This window comes from Rhineura floridana, chromosome 15 (genome assembly GCF_030035675.1).
Source record: "Rhineura floridana isolate rRhiFlo1 chromosome 15, rRhiFlo1.hap2, whole genome shotgun sequence".
NCBI lineage: Eukaryota > Metazoa > Chordata > Lepidosauria > Squamata > Rhineuridae > Rhineura > Rhineura floridana.
Genome location: NC_084494.1, coordinates 7,593,893 through 7,608,238, shown reverse-complemented (window position 1 = coordinate 7,608,238; position 14,346 = coordinate 7,593,893). Strand labels below are relative to the sequence as shown.

The 14,346-nt window shown below is 38.5% G+C and overlaps 1 long non-coding RNA gene across 1 annotated transcript; it reads right to left on the bottom strand.

Moving 5' to 3' along the window:
* Nucleotides 1-3,529: 3,529 nt before the first annotated feature.
* Nucleotides 3,530-13,937, bottom strand: LOC133370512 (uncharacterized). Its single transcript, XR_009759142.1, has 4 exons — nt 13,826-13,937; nt 10,021-10,148; nt 8,641-8,719; nt 3,530-4,413 (listed from the first exon to the last, which is right to left on the bottom strand). It is a non-coding gene; the product is annotated as an uncharacterized LOC133370512 (long non-coding RNA).
* Between the last annotated feature and the right edge of the window lie 409 nt (nt 13,938-14,346).

The following is a 14,346-nucleotide window of genomic DNA, read 5'->3' as shown; positions in this document are numbered from 1 at the left end:
TTCCCAGCACTCTTAAACTACAGTTCTCAGGATTCTTTGTGGGAAGCAATGTGCTTTAATGTACAGTATGCATGCAGCCTTCAAAAGCTGTCTGAAGAGCAGAAGCCAGGATGTCTGCCAAATATCTTGTGGAAGACTATTCCTGCACGTGGGACCAGCAGCACTAAGTGTCTGGCCTCTAAATGAAGCCAGTTAGGCTTCTGAAATACGAGACTACGAAGAGCATTCCTCCGAATGATCTCAGTGATCAAGCTGAAATATACTCTCAGCTTGTTCTTTTTTTATATTATTATTTCATTGGTGTTTTTAAGGATTGTAAACCACCCTGCAATCAATCGTTACAATGTGTAAGAATGTATACATCCCTGATTTCACCTATTTGCAACCTTTGCTCCCATCCTGCACTTTAGAGGGAGTAAGGAAAGATTGCCACCTTGTGTCATCACTGTGAAACTGCAGGAGCTCAAGATTGGGCACCAGTCTGTAGTTTTCTGAATTTTATTTCAATCTGGCCTCATTAATTACACCTCACCCCCAGCCAAGTATGTATATATTATATCTGCAACTCAGGAATAATACTTCTTGTATCTGATGGTGGACTGTTGTCCATGAAACCTTATGCTATAATAAAATGTTTAGACTTTTTAAGGTGCCACAAAACTCTTTGTTGTTGCTGTAAGAGACTAGCATAGCTTCTTTTCTGGAAAGCCTTATATGAGGTGTCTTAACCAGGGCAGTACTTACTTTGAATCTTGAAAAGAAAATTCTGGCCCATGGCAACCCTAATGAAGTACATCTGAATGAACTGAGAACAGCTGAGATTCTTCAATTGGTAGAAATCCTCCAAACAAGGAAATTTGCACAGTGCCTCTGATTTGCATCAATTATGTATTATTTTCCACCACAACAATGAATTAAGGAGTCATTGTGACCAGGAGGTACCAGGAAATGAGTAAAAGTCCAGTAGCTGACAGAAACCACAATAATGTAATAGCAATATTAACATCAAGTATTTTTAAAGGGAATCTGTCTATGTGTGTATGTATATATAAAAGCTGGATACATACATGAAAAAGCATACATGGTTTCCCATTTATTTTCTCTCATTTAGGGTTGGCCACTGCCTGACTGGTAATATATTGACTCTCCACTTTCTAAGTAGCCTGTACTTAAGGAAATAAAAAAAAACCAAATTTGCAAATTCAATGTTGGTGCATCTCCTGCTCTTTCCTCCATTTTGAAAAAAACTCAAAACAAATAAAACTTCCCCATGTTAAACAAAGGTTGCCTCTTTTACTGATTTCTTTAGCGAGGTTTTATCTTTTGTGTTATTTAAGTCATCAAGAACCAAATTTGGGAGTACTAGTAATCAACTGTGGCACTATATAAGTCTTTTTCAGTATCTAGCTAACATCAGCCTCACAGCAGTCAGCATAAAAGTAATTAGTCCTTTACACTTCAAACTCCAACATTTTTGTTTCTAGTTGTGACAAAGAGCTCTGTTATACCTTAAAATCTGCAGTCTGCCAAGACGCAGAGCATCCTTTCAGCTGAAGGTACATGCAAACAGACTTGTGCTTATACGTGATACTTGGGATCCAGATGATTATGTAAGTGGCATTTCAGTAAAGCAAGGAACTGTCAAGCTTGCTTGAACATTGAGCAATGGTCATACAAATCCTAAAAGGGATGTTTTTTGTTTGAAAATTGCACCAGGTGTGTCTAGATTAAATGTGGACCTTAGATGTGGGACTCAGAATGCCTTGTGAAGAAATTGCCAGTGGTGTTCCTGCAAATGAGTTGGCAGGGAGAAGTTTGCCTTAGACTCTGGCCATACCATTATGTTTATGTGGGTCACTGTTTCTGTGTTTATGGGTAGAGACACACTCACTGTTCTGCCAGTTCTAGTGCATCTCTTCCTCTCTTCTGAAAATGGGGTCACACAACGCTAGTCAAAAAACCTGGGGGGAGCAGCTACAGTGCATTTCTTTAAAATTCAGTTTCAAAGAGATTTTGCAGCTAATCAGCAGATCAACCCGTTCCCCCTGCAGGTGCGGCCAAGAGAAACACTTTGATGTAGGCGACTAGTGTGCTCACAGCCTTAGTTTATGCACTTGCACACGAGCGCTCCCAGTTTTATGCCTCCAAGATCTATTGTGATGTTTCCCATACACACTAGAGGCCAGTGCTTGAAGAGATGTATTTACACGGTGTGTTTTTGCTACCTCTCCTCAATTAGTACTTCCCCACCCACTATAAGTTCCAGAAAGATCCATTTGATCTAGGGGGAAATTGCTCAAAATGAGCCCTCAAATGGAATATGGGCCAGTGGAACTCATTGCTATTGTGCCGGCCATAACTGAATACTTCCCCCTCCCCCCCAGGATGCTCTGTTAATTTGTTTGCACATGTCACACCTGCAAATCTCATTTTTACAGAAAAATCGTCCTCTTGGAGGTCACCAAATTCAGACAATTGTTGGAAAGAGGGGCATGTGACAGAAGAGTAAGTAGAAGAATGACTGACGGTAGGGAATGGAATGGTGGGCAACAGGTAGAAAGTGTATGTGGGAAATGTCAGGTGAAAGGAGAGAGGGACTGGAAAAGACCAAGGAATGAAATGAGAGAGAGTGAGAGCATATCTAAAGGAGCATAGCTCTTAAGGAGAAGAGTTAGGATGTTAGGATAGAGCTATGAGTATTCTGTTCAAAATGATTACTTGTTCTGGATGTTATATTCCTTAATAAGACATTTATGTTTTACTTGTCTATGTTCTGGTCTGGGTGGATTCCAAGGTAAATATAGCTCACCCCATGTGTCTGGTGTGGATGTACTGAAGGATATAAACTGCTCTCTATATATCAGCAGGAATTTTGAGGGAAGTCTGGACTCTAACGAGTAGGTAGGCTGGTGGAATATAGGCTATGCGAAAGTTGACTGTATATGCATTTATAGCTTGCCCTTCACTATGCGGTCCAAGGGCACATTACATACAGCTCAATACAAGAAGTAAAACATATAATACATACTCATTATTAGACCATAAATTAAACTGAATCAACAGCAGAACCAACAACACTGCAAGGGATAAATAATAGTTAAATTGCTCATAACTTTGCGCACTGTAATCCTTGCATGCAATAGTAATTTCATCTGATGCTTTAATACAGTTTAATTTGTATTTTAATCACTGTGCCCTGCTTTTCCTGTACATGCTCTGTTCCTTTCATTCCCCCCTAAATTTTGCTTGGGCATAGTGTTTTTCTTTTTCTTTTGATATCATATATTCCTCCTTGTGCATTATGCTTTCATCTCTCATAAGTCTGAATGCATTATTCCCTGTTGATCTGCTGTGATTTACCCCAACAAATCTTTCAAATTTATTTCACCTTAAAAATATATATATTTATATTCAAAGCGAAAGATATCCAAAAGAACAGCACAACAGTTAACGCAAGTTACATAATTAGGTATTTAAGCAATCAGACAATTAAACAACTGAATGAAAGATAAGATTGAACAAGCGTACATAAAATTATTATAATTAGTAGGCAGAAAATAAATATAAAAGCTATTAAGGTCAAGGACAAAAGCTTATTTCCGTTTGAAAATAATTCACGGTCATTTAAAATGTATTCATTTAATTTGGGGAAGACTATCATCATATGTTCTTATAAGGCATAAAAGTGGTTATAACTAATTAGCTATTTGAACAATGCCCATTTTTGTTCAGATCTATTCTTCTTTTGCCTCCCTTGTCAAACCCTAAGAGCCATGTGGTTTTGCTTAAGACTGCAAGATCCCATATCCTGTGCATAGTATTCTTGCTACTAATATTATATAAAATATATCAGTGGCAATTTAAGTATACAGCATCACTAACTGGAGGAATTCTTCTGAGGCAAAAACTACTGGCAGGAAGTTGTATGTAATATAAGAAAGATTTTGAAATACCTGGTTTAGCTAGATACAAAAACATATATTTGTATTAACTTATCTGAAAGATGTGGTTCCCCAAAATAAGGAGAAAATTTTATTACCATTAATCATTTGAAATGGACACCCCAATCATCACTTCACATTTTATAGTATTATCTACCTGCCTAATAAACTCTCTCATATGTATTATAACTTAATATATTTGATAGAGCATTGTCTCCCCCCCCCAATTAATTTTGCCAAATAGTTTATTTGCTTTAATCCTTCTGGGTGGGGGTCTCATTCTCAACCAATTGTTTAAAAAATCTTTGACTTGAAAAGATTTATATATAAGTCTGATATCCCCCCTCAGGTAGCCATTTTGTGCCATTTCAAAGGAGGTGATACCTCACAGCTGACTGGATTCAGGAGTTCTTCAAGGGGAGAAGGGAGTTTCCGCCTTTTCTTCCATATATGGCAATTCCATCTCCTCCACCTAGTGGAGAAACCATAGGCACTAGTTAGTTGACAGTTTACATGCTCTCTTACTGTGCCAATGTTTCTTATTGAACTGAGCTCACAATTTAATGCACGTCTACCCTGCTATATGTACAGCTGAGGAAAGTGAAACTATTCAGCTCCTAGTTGTTAACAATAACGCCTCAATATTTTGAATATTGATAGGCTAAGGCTCGCTCCCAGATCACAAGGTTCCAATAAACCTGGAGACGACGAAACAAGTATAGTAAAAATATGCCAAAGTTTATTAGTACACTTGCAAGTGGAGAAGCAGCCAAACTGATTCTACCTTAGCTGGACGCAGCCAGCCTTTTTATTTACAGGAAGGTTACGTATAGAAAGTATAGCATAAGCACATGCCCATTTCCCCGAAATCAGCCCATTTACAGGAAATCGTATACGTGCGGTTTCGTTTACTCCTGGTGGTGGACCCTTCTAGTTTCCATTTCCCCTTATATGGTGTTGTTTTTCTTCTTTAGGTTAGGGCGTTGGTGAGGGTACATGCGCCATCTTTTACCTAGATACACTACCCAAGTAAGTTAAACATCAAACTCTATTAAGTGAACTTTAACACACATCATTCTGTAGTATTGCAATGCTCCCTCTAAGGACGAACCTTCAGGGTAATTCCCAGAGTGATGTGGGCCTTTAACAAAGTAGTTTTCTGTGGATTTAAAATCATTTTCCACATAGTGATCATGCTGACAATCCTTCATGTTTATGCCACCCCCTGAAGAATCTTCACTCCCTAAAAGAGAGACCTGCACATACACAAAATTTGAGGAACAGTGCCCTAAACTGAATGGGGGTTAACAGAGCCATTATGAAAGTGCACTAAGAGCTTTTGCAGTGGGGTGACCAAGGAAACGAGCTCTGATCTGTGAGGTGGTTGCTGGTTTGAATCTCACAACTGCTGTGATTTTGTTTGGTAGTCGTAGTCTTAGGCTCCTACTGGGAAGAAGAGAGGGATATAAATGGAATAAATAAAATAAATAAAAAATCTCTCTCAGCCTCTTCCTCCATCTGTGAGGTAGACTAGTATTAACTATCCCAATCTTAAATGAGTTCTTATAAAGTATTACTTCAAAATAATTTGTGAGCACTTTGAAAACACAAGGGGCCTACATAAATGCTGGTTTATTATCACATCTTTTTGCCATATCAGGTATATAATCCTGTAGCTTTATAGACACTCTTTGCTTTTTCTTTTTTTTTTTTTTTTTTCAATAATTTTTATTCAGATTTTCATAAAACATACAAGACGAAATCATAAAACATTCAAAGACAAAAAACAAAATCAAAAATAGTTAAACAAAAAAAAAAAAAGAAAAAAAAAACAAAAATAAAAAATAAAGAGTAAAATATTGACTTCCCATTTGTCAAAGATCAAATCAGTTATAAGTCTATAATATATAACAATCCTGTCTCTTAAGTCATATTATAAAATCACTTTCCTCCAGTAGTTATCTTACTTAATCATCAAATCTCATAAACATTACTTTATTCTTTCCACAAAAAGTCAAAGAGAGGTTTCAATTCTTTAAGAAATATATCTATCAATTTTTTTTTTCCAGATAAGCATATCGATTAATCCATCTCATTACTAATTATGATAATCTTATTGTCATAACCATAGTCAAAATAAACATTTCAATTAATCCATCACATCAGAATCTGTTAGATTCAGTAATTTCAGTAGCCATTGTTCTATTATCCCTATTAGTTCCATTTTCCATCTTCCATCTTCAGTAGTCTTGTTAAGTCCAGTAATTTCAGTATCCAATCTTCCATTATCAGTATTCCATAATAATCTTGCTGTCAAAGCCATAGTCATATAGTAAGAGTCTGATGGGAATTACCTCTATCCCAAATATTTTCTTGCCATCCATTCTGAATAGGTTGCTGAAATACTGCTGTAAAATCATATCTCTGTTCTTTTTTTCAAAATACACTGGGTCATCTCTTGAAAGTTTTTCCATTGTCACATGGCTGCAGTTAATTCCATAGATTTTCTCTATATTGGGCTCCATCACATCATTCCAGTCCAGAAGATTATCCATGCCATTGATAACTTTATCTCTAGAATCTTCATTAATTTCTTCAGAGATAACATTGAGTTCCAAACAATAGATTTTATTTCTAAAGTCCATAGACTCCAAATCTTGTTCCTGTTCCACGTTTGTTCCAATCTCCGGGATCTCCTCTCTCACAGGGACCCCTGTTCCAGTCTCCAGGGTCTCCTCTCTCACAGGGACCCCTGTTCCAGTCTCCAGGGTCTCCTCTCTCACAAGGACCCCTATGTCTTTAATCTCCTGTGTCTCCAAACAATAGATTTTGTTTCTAAAGTCCATAGACTCCAAATCTTTTTCCTGTTCCACGTTTGTTCCAATCTCCGGGGTCTCCTCTCTCACAGGGACCCCTTCCAGGGTCACCTCTCTCACAGGGACCCCTATATCTTTAATCTCCTGCTTCATTTTACTCAATTCAATTTTCAGCTCCTTACAACCCTGTCGCAGGTTTTGTTTCGTTATCTCAATCTCATCCATTATTTTCTGAAACATAGTTATTTCCAGATTCTCAGCCACTTTCTTAATTGCCATTTTAAAAGAAAAATATAGGAAAACCACTTCTTATTTCAGCAACAATTGGGTTAATACTCCAAACTTGGTGACATCACAGTATAAACAGAGCAGACAGCCTTATCTCTCCATGCTTAAGTAAACAAAATGCAGTTCCCAGGATCGAAACAATTAATGGCGGTCGTCAGGAAACAGATTCGTCAAAATAAAATAGACCAAAAAGAGAGTAGTCTCAGACAATATAATATTCTTCAAAATAAAAATCTGGAATAGAAATCCCTCTTCTGTGTATATCTTTAGAATGCAAATCCAGGACAGCTTTTTGCAACAAAAACAGAGATAAGCTATTAATTAGTGAGTAGCAGAGAGAAGTTATGGCTCCCCAGTGAGATGTCAAAAACCGATCAATCTGGCAAATCTCTTTTAAACAGCAACAATTTAAGTCAAGTAAAAGAAAAATATAGAAAGAAGGGTGCTTGCCTGTTAGTGCGTTCTCTCTTAGAAGATAAGATGAACGTTCGCTTTATCAGATAGAGCTTGTTGTTGAAAATCCGTCCCACCTTCGTCGGCTGGACCTCGTCCCATAAATTAATGAGATCTGGTCGTCCCAACAAAAATAGGCTTTGAGGTTAATCTCTTCGTTTCTCCCTACCCGGGAGAAATTTAATCAGTCAAAAAAAAAAAAATCTGACTGATATATCTGAATAAGCTTCTTTTGAGGCAGGAGCCCGTCTCAAAAGCAGGCACAGGCTAAGTCACCCTTCCCGGAAGTCCGACACTCTTTGCTTTTTCTGACTGGCTAAGCAAATTCTTTGGTTCATCTCTCATAGTCACTGCCACATTTTGCTCCTCATCACTTTCTTTCATTTTGCCTGCAGTGCCATTGTGCAGCGCCATCAAAGGATCGAGTCCCTTGCTGATAAGATTGTGCTATGAGATTTATAAATACTGAATTGTCGGAATTGATCTGGGTTTTGTCATTTTCATTTGAAAGAATAAAACTTTGGTACAAACTCTTATAGTCCAAGATTACATAGCCTTGGTGCTGGGCCCATACAGATAACAAAATCACCCAAGTTAACCTCTTACTTCAAGGTAGTGTTCATATTTATTATCGTGCCAAGTGGTGATTTTACCTCAAGTGTCATATCTGTGGAAGAAAGTGTGCAAAACTTGTAGGGATGGAAGGATATGTCAGCTTTGATTCTCTCAATTTCTAATTTTTCCAGTTCTCCATATTTCTACAGCAATTTGCAAGGTTTTTTAAAAAAAATCTTCAGCATTTTAGTGCAATTTATCCTAATATACATATTTTTGTCTGCGGTTTTGATGGATATATGCATTTCTGCAAGCAATTTCCCTAATATAATGCAGTTTTGTATGTCATCTTCACCAATATATGCATTTTATGCACATTTTTCCATAATACGCATTTTTGTAAACATTTTTTGGTTGGAGAACTGGAGGAGTGAACAGAAATGATTTATGCTTTATGATCAGTTATTGTTTACTTTTCCTTGCTCTTTTGTCTTATTAACATGCAATTTTATGTTTTGTTATTCTCTGCCTTAGATGTTTAGTGCAGAAATGTGGAAAATAAATTAAATAATAAATAAATACATTACTTGTATGTACAAGAAAAAGGTGCATCATCAGTGGGTTTAAGAGGGTTGAGTAGAGCGCATGGAACCACTGCTGTTGCTTCTATGGAAAAAAGGGAGGGAGGATAAAGGCAAATGAAATGCAAATAGAGAAAGAAAAAGAAAAGACTGTGATGATTTCCTAAAGGCAATACCATACCAACCACAACAAAATTCCTGAGTAAGGCAGAAAACAGCATCCCACAACCAGTCAGGATTCCTAACCAAAAACCAAAACTAAAACAATGCTTGCAGCCAGTAAGCCAAGGTCACAAAAATCCCCATGCAGCACAACCTGACCCAGGGGCTGCAGTTAGTGCAGAATGCTGTGGCACGATTGCTGACAAGAGTGAGACCCTATCAGCAAATAATACCTCTGTTCTGAAATCTGCACTGGTTGCTGATTTGCTACCAGGCCAAGTTCAAGGTGTGTTTTCCATGCTATGGGTGCCACATAGTACTTGTTCTGCTCTCGTAAGAAATCAGTCCTTCAGTGTGGCAGCACCTACCCTTTGCAACTCCCTGTCTAGTGATATTAGGCAGACACCTTCATTGTATTCTTTTCAGCACCTGCTAAAAATATTTTTGTTTAGGCAAGCCTACCCAGGCAGGTAGAAGCTATTATGTTTTTATCTATTTTTAACTCATTGTTGGTTTTATTATTTTGAATGTTTTTAAATACTTGTCTCTGTTTTTGCCAATAATTTTATTATTTTAATTCTTTCTGTAAACTGCTTTGAGTTTTTTTTACAATAAAGTGGTATATAAATGTAAATAAAAAACATAACTTTTGGAATAACTGTGGCTCTTGGGTCTCTTTCCTCTTTTCCGCACAAAGGAATCTGCCTTATACCAAGTCAGGCCATTCGGTACTATCTAGCTCAGTACTGATGACATGGACTAGCATTGGCTCTCCAGGATTCCAGGCAACAGTCTTTTCCAGAAATTGAATTTTGGACTTTTGCATGCAAAGTATATGCCCTACCACTGAGCTACAACCCTTCCCCTGTTAATTTTTTTTAAATTGTTATTTTCAATTCACTAACGAATGCACATCATACCTAGTGCACATCCACACCATTCATTTAAATCATATTCAAAACATATTTGAAGCACATGAATCACACCACAGAATCATGGGAACTGTAGTTTGTTAAGGGTGGCAGGAACTATAACTGTGAGGGGGAAACTACGCTTCCCAGGATGCTTTAGGGGAACTCATGTGCTTTAAATGCAAGTTGGATGTGCTTTAAATATATTGTGTGGATCTACTTCATAAACTTTGCCTGCATGTACATCTTTTTAATTATTTTTTTAAAATGGAAATCAGCTATAAAGTTTACTGGGTGACCATGGGCTACTCACCATCTCTCAGATTAACATTGCAGCTTTATTCCCAGAAAATCAAGTACTGGATTAAAGCTTCAAATTGGGAAGGTTTTCAGAACAGTGACCTCTTCAACTGCCCAGAAAAATTTAAACTTCTTTGACTCCTGCACACAAGAGAGAAAAAGACTGAAAGCTATATACTTACACAATTGATGAGATTTCCAGAAAGGCAGGAAAAAACAAGTTTTCTGACTTGCAAAGGGCTCTAGTTAGTACCTTATCAATCACAATCCTGACTTCAGTTATAGGCTACAAACCTGAAAGGGTGGGTTTAGAGTGGCCAGCTACAAGCTCATTTAACTGAAGTTGCAGGGTGGGTCGGTGGGTGATGTTTTGGTGTATTTCTCGGGAACCAGAGCACCTAGAAACTTAATTTTTTTTAAAATGAAAGCTCAGAGTTCAGAGATTAAGGTGACCCACCCGGAGTTCCGGAGAGAACCCAAAAAATCCACAGTCTCTGGGCAAAAACCGGACACCTGGCAACCTTATATTAAACACCAGTCTTGGTTCAAGAAGAAGACAGACCGCTTTTTTACAATATAAGTATATATAGACTGTTCCTTCTCCTGAAATTGCTAATTCTTTATTCAGGTATGGGGTTATTAAGTTGCAACCATTTATAATTTTCCTTGTGTCTAATAATTAATTTCATAATAAGTAACTGTTCTCAGAGTTTCCTCAATGAGCCATTTTATTAAGTTTCCAAGTATCTTTTCAAACGTTTGCGTATAAGGTTGGAACAATGGTTATAAAGTGCATCACTTCAGTTTGATGGCTTAGCATTTTCTGTAGACAATACTGAGGTTGGGGGTCCAATAGTCTAACTCAGTATAAAGCAACTTCCCACATTCTCATTTTATTCTTTATCCATAGCTCAGTAGTAGAGAAGGTCCCAGGTTCAAAGTCCAGCATCTGAAAAAAGGGGAGGCTAGTGGATTTCTGTGTCTAAGGATATTTTTTAAAATGTTGGCTGCAAATGTAGCAATTTTTTTCTTTACTGCACTGCCATCATAGATGGATAAAAGATCTCTTGCCCGTAGTGCAGAGCCAGCATTTGCTGCCACATTCTCTGCCCCTACTTAAAAGCACAAAGGTGTATAATGGGCAAGAGAAGGCAGAGGCAGCTGAGATCAGAATCTTGCTCAAATTCATGCAACATTTCTACATTTAGAATCATAGAATTGGAAGGGGCCTATGAGACCATCTAGTATAACCCCCTACTCAATGCAGGAATCCAAATTAAAGCATACCTGACAGGTGGCTGTCCAGCTGCCTCTTGAAGGCCTTAAGTGTTGGAGAGCCTTCAACCTCCCTAGGTCATTGGTTCCATTGTCGTACTGCTCTAACAGTTAGGAAGCTTTTCCTGATGTTCAGTTGAAATCTGGCTTCCTGCAACTTGAGCCTATTAATCCGTGACCTGCACTGTTGCATGATCGAGATCCTGTTCCTCTGCTGTGTGACAACCTTTCAAGTACTTGAACAGCGCTATCATATCTCCCCTTAGTCTTCTCTTCTCAAGGCTAAACATGTCCAGTTCTTTCAATCTCCTCCTAGGGCTTTGTTTCCAGTCCCCTGATCATCCTACTTGTCCTCTGAACCCGTTCCAGTTTGTCTGCATCCTTCTTAAAGTGTGGTGTCCAGAACTGGACATAGTACTCAAGATGAGGCCTAACCAGTGCCCAATAGAGGAGAATCAATACTTCACGTGATTTGGAAACTATACTTCTGTTAATGCAGCCCAATATAGCATTTGCCTTTTTTGCAGCCACATCACACTGTTGGCTCATATTCAGCTTGTGATCAACAACAATTCCAAGATCCTTCTCACATGTCGTACTGCTGAGCCAAGTATCCCCCATCTTATAACTGTGCATTTGGTTTCTTTTTCCTAAGTGTAGAACATTGCACTTATCCCTGTTAAATTTCATTCTGTTGTTTTCAGTCCAATGCTCCAGCCAATCAAGATCACTTTGAATTTTGTTTCTGTCTTCCAAGGTATTAGCTATCTTTCCCAATTTTGTATCATCTGCAAATTTGATAAGCATTCCTTGCACCTCCTCATCCAAGTCATTAATAAAAATGTTGAAGAGCACTGGGCCCAGGAACAAGCCCTGCAGTACCCTGCTTGGTACCTTCCCCCCAGTTTGAGAAAGAACCCTTGATAAGCACTCTTGTGTGTACGATTCTGCAGCCAACTGTGGATCCACCTGACAGTTGTTCCATCCAGCCCACATTTAGCTAGCTTGCTAATCAGAATATCATGGGGCACTTTGTCAAAAGCTTTGCTGAAGTAGAGATATATTATGTCCACAGTATTTCACTAGGCACCACCAGGGACTCCACCAGTCCGGACTGTCCTTTTTTATGGTTTCTCTCTCCGCTCTAGCACAGATCTCAATAGATCCCCCTGCTAGGCAGCACCACTAGTCACGTTCTACAACCAGTGTTCCCAGAGACCTTGCCTGAGTCTCTCTATCTGGTTACATTCGTGACTGCGTGCCTATGCTGTTCCCAACCCCCTTGTATCAATGCAGATAACTCATAACTCGGGGTTGCTCTGGATACTTATAATGTTATCTTCTCCTCTTCACCGCTGCCACCATTTGTTACTGTTTCCCTTCAGCCTTGGTTATTACCTTACCCTCCCTTCTGGTCTGTAGACACAAGGGAGGTTACCCAATCAAAAAATGAGATGTTTAGTTCAGCAGGATTTGTTCTTGATAAATCCATGTTGGCTTCTAGTAATCACTGCATTGTTTTCACGGAGCATACAGACTGACTAATTTATAATCGGCTCCATAATTTTCCCAGGGATCAGTGTCAAGCTGACTGGTCTGTAGTTCCCAGGTTCCTCCTTTTTGCCCTTTTTGAAGATTGACACAAATTAGCCCTCCTCCAATCATCCGGCACTTCACCCATCCTCCACAATTTCACAAAGATAATAGACAGTGGTTCCGAGAGTTCTTCAGCCAGATCCTTCAATACTTGCTGTTCATTGGGCCCTGGAGATTTGAACTCATTCAAAGTTATTAGGTATTCCTTTACCGTTTGTCTATCGATCTCAAGCTACAATCCTGCGCCTTCAACTTCATGTTTCCCAGGAGGGTCATACACCCTTTTTCAGGAGGTTGAGCCAAAGTAGGAATTGAGCACTTCTGCCTTTTCTTTGTCGTCTGTTGTCATTTTGCCATCCTCATTAAGTAGCTGTACCACCATTTCTTTTCTCTGTCTTTTATTACGGATGTACCTGAAGAAAGCTTTTTTGTTGCTTTTGGCATCTCTTGCTAATCTCAGCTCATTCTCAGCTTTAGCCTTCCTGACACCATCCCTGCAATTCCGTGATACCTTTCTGTGCTCTTTCTTTGTGGTCTGGCCTTCCTTCCACTTTCTTTATGTGTCCTGTTTTGTTTTCAGGTCATCTGTAAGCGAGAAAAGATGGCCACCGCCTAGTAGAGACGTGTTTGTCTTGCTCGGAGTGGCCCTTGTAGGAGTTTTTTTATTACTACATATCTTTTGGCGCACTGAAGTTAAGGACTGATATCTGGAAAACCCTCCTAACTCGCCAACTTTAAAGGACTTAAAAAAAAAAAAAGCCGAACTTCTACACAAAGTGGGGAGCACGCCTGACGATCTAAAACTCCCACAAAGGTAAAGATCTGCATCCAAACAAATGCTTCTAATGATTAGACAACTGACAAATAATTAACAAAAGCTTGTCATGATTTATATTAGACTATGCTTTCATCAATCCCTGTGGATATAAATACTTTGTTATTCTTACCCTTTGAACTTGATCTCTGTTTCGACTGTGTTATCTTAAGAGACATTAAGCTTTTAGTCCTGCTGCAGCCGCAGTCGAAGTTCATTTACCAAGTTAAAAGTTAAAAGTTAAAAGGATGGTTTTTACCAGGAAAAAATGTAAAGAGCTTGGAATAGAACTGTGCACTGACACAGATTCTTTACAAACTAAAGGAATGCAGACCAAGATAACACACTTTTACAATACAAAAGAGACAACAAAGGAAGTGAGGCAGAGGAAGGAGATGGAAACTACAACGAACAATAACAGTGATGTTAATGATTGGATGTTAAATAATTCTTTGGCATGGATTCTAAATGTTGAGGAATCGACGGGGCCTAATTTGGCCCAGGAATTAATAACAGCTGCTGAGGAAAACTCTTTTTTCTTTGACTCAGCAATACAGGGGAGGGAAACTAATATCTCAGCTGTAAGTGTTTCCAGTTCAATGCCGCCACTTGAATCCTCATCTATCTATGAAGAATTTAAAATTAACTCCTTAG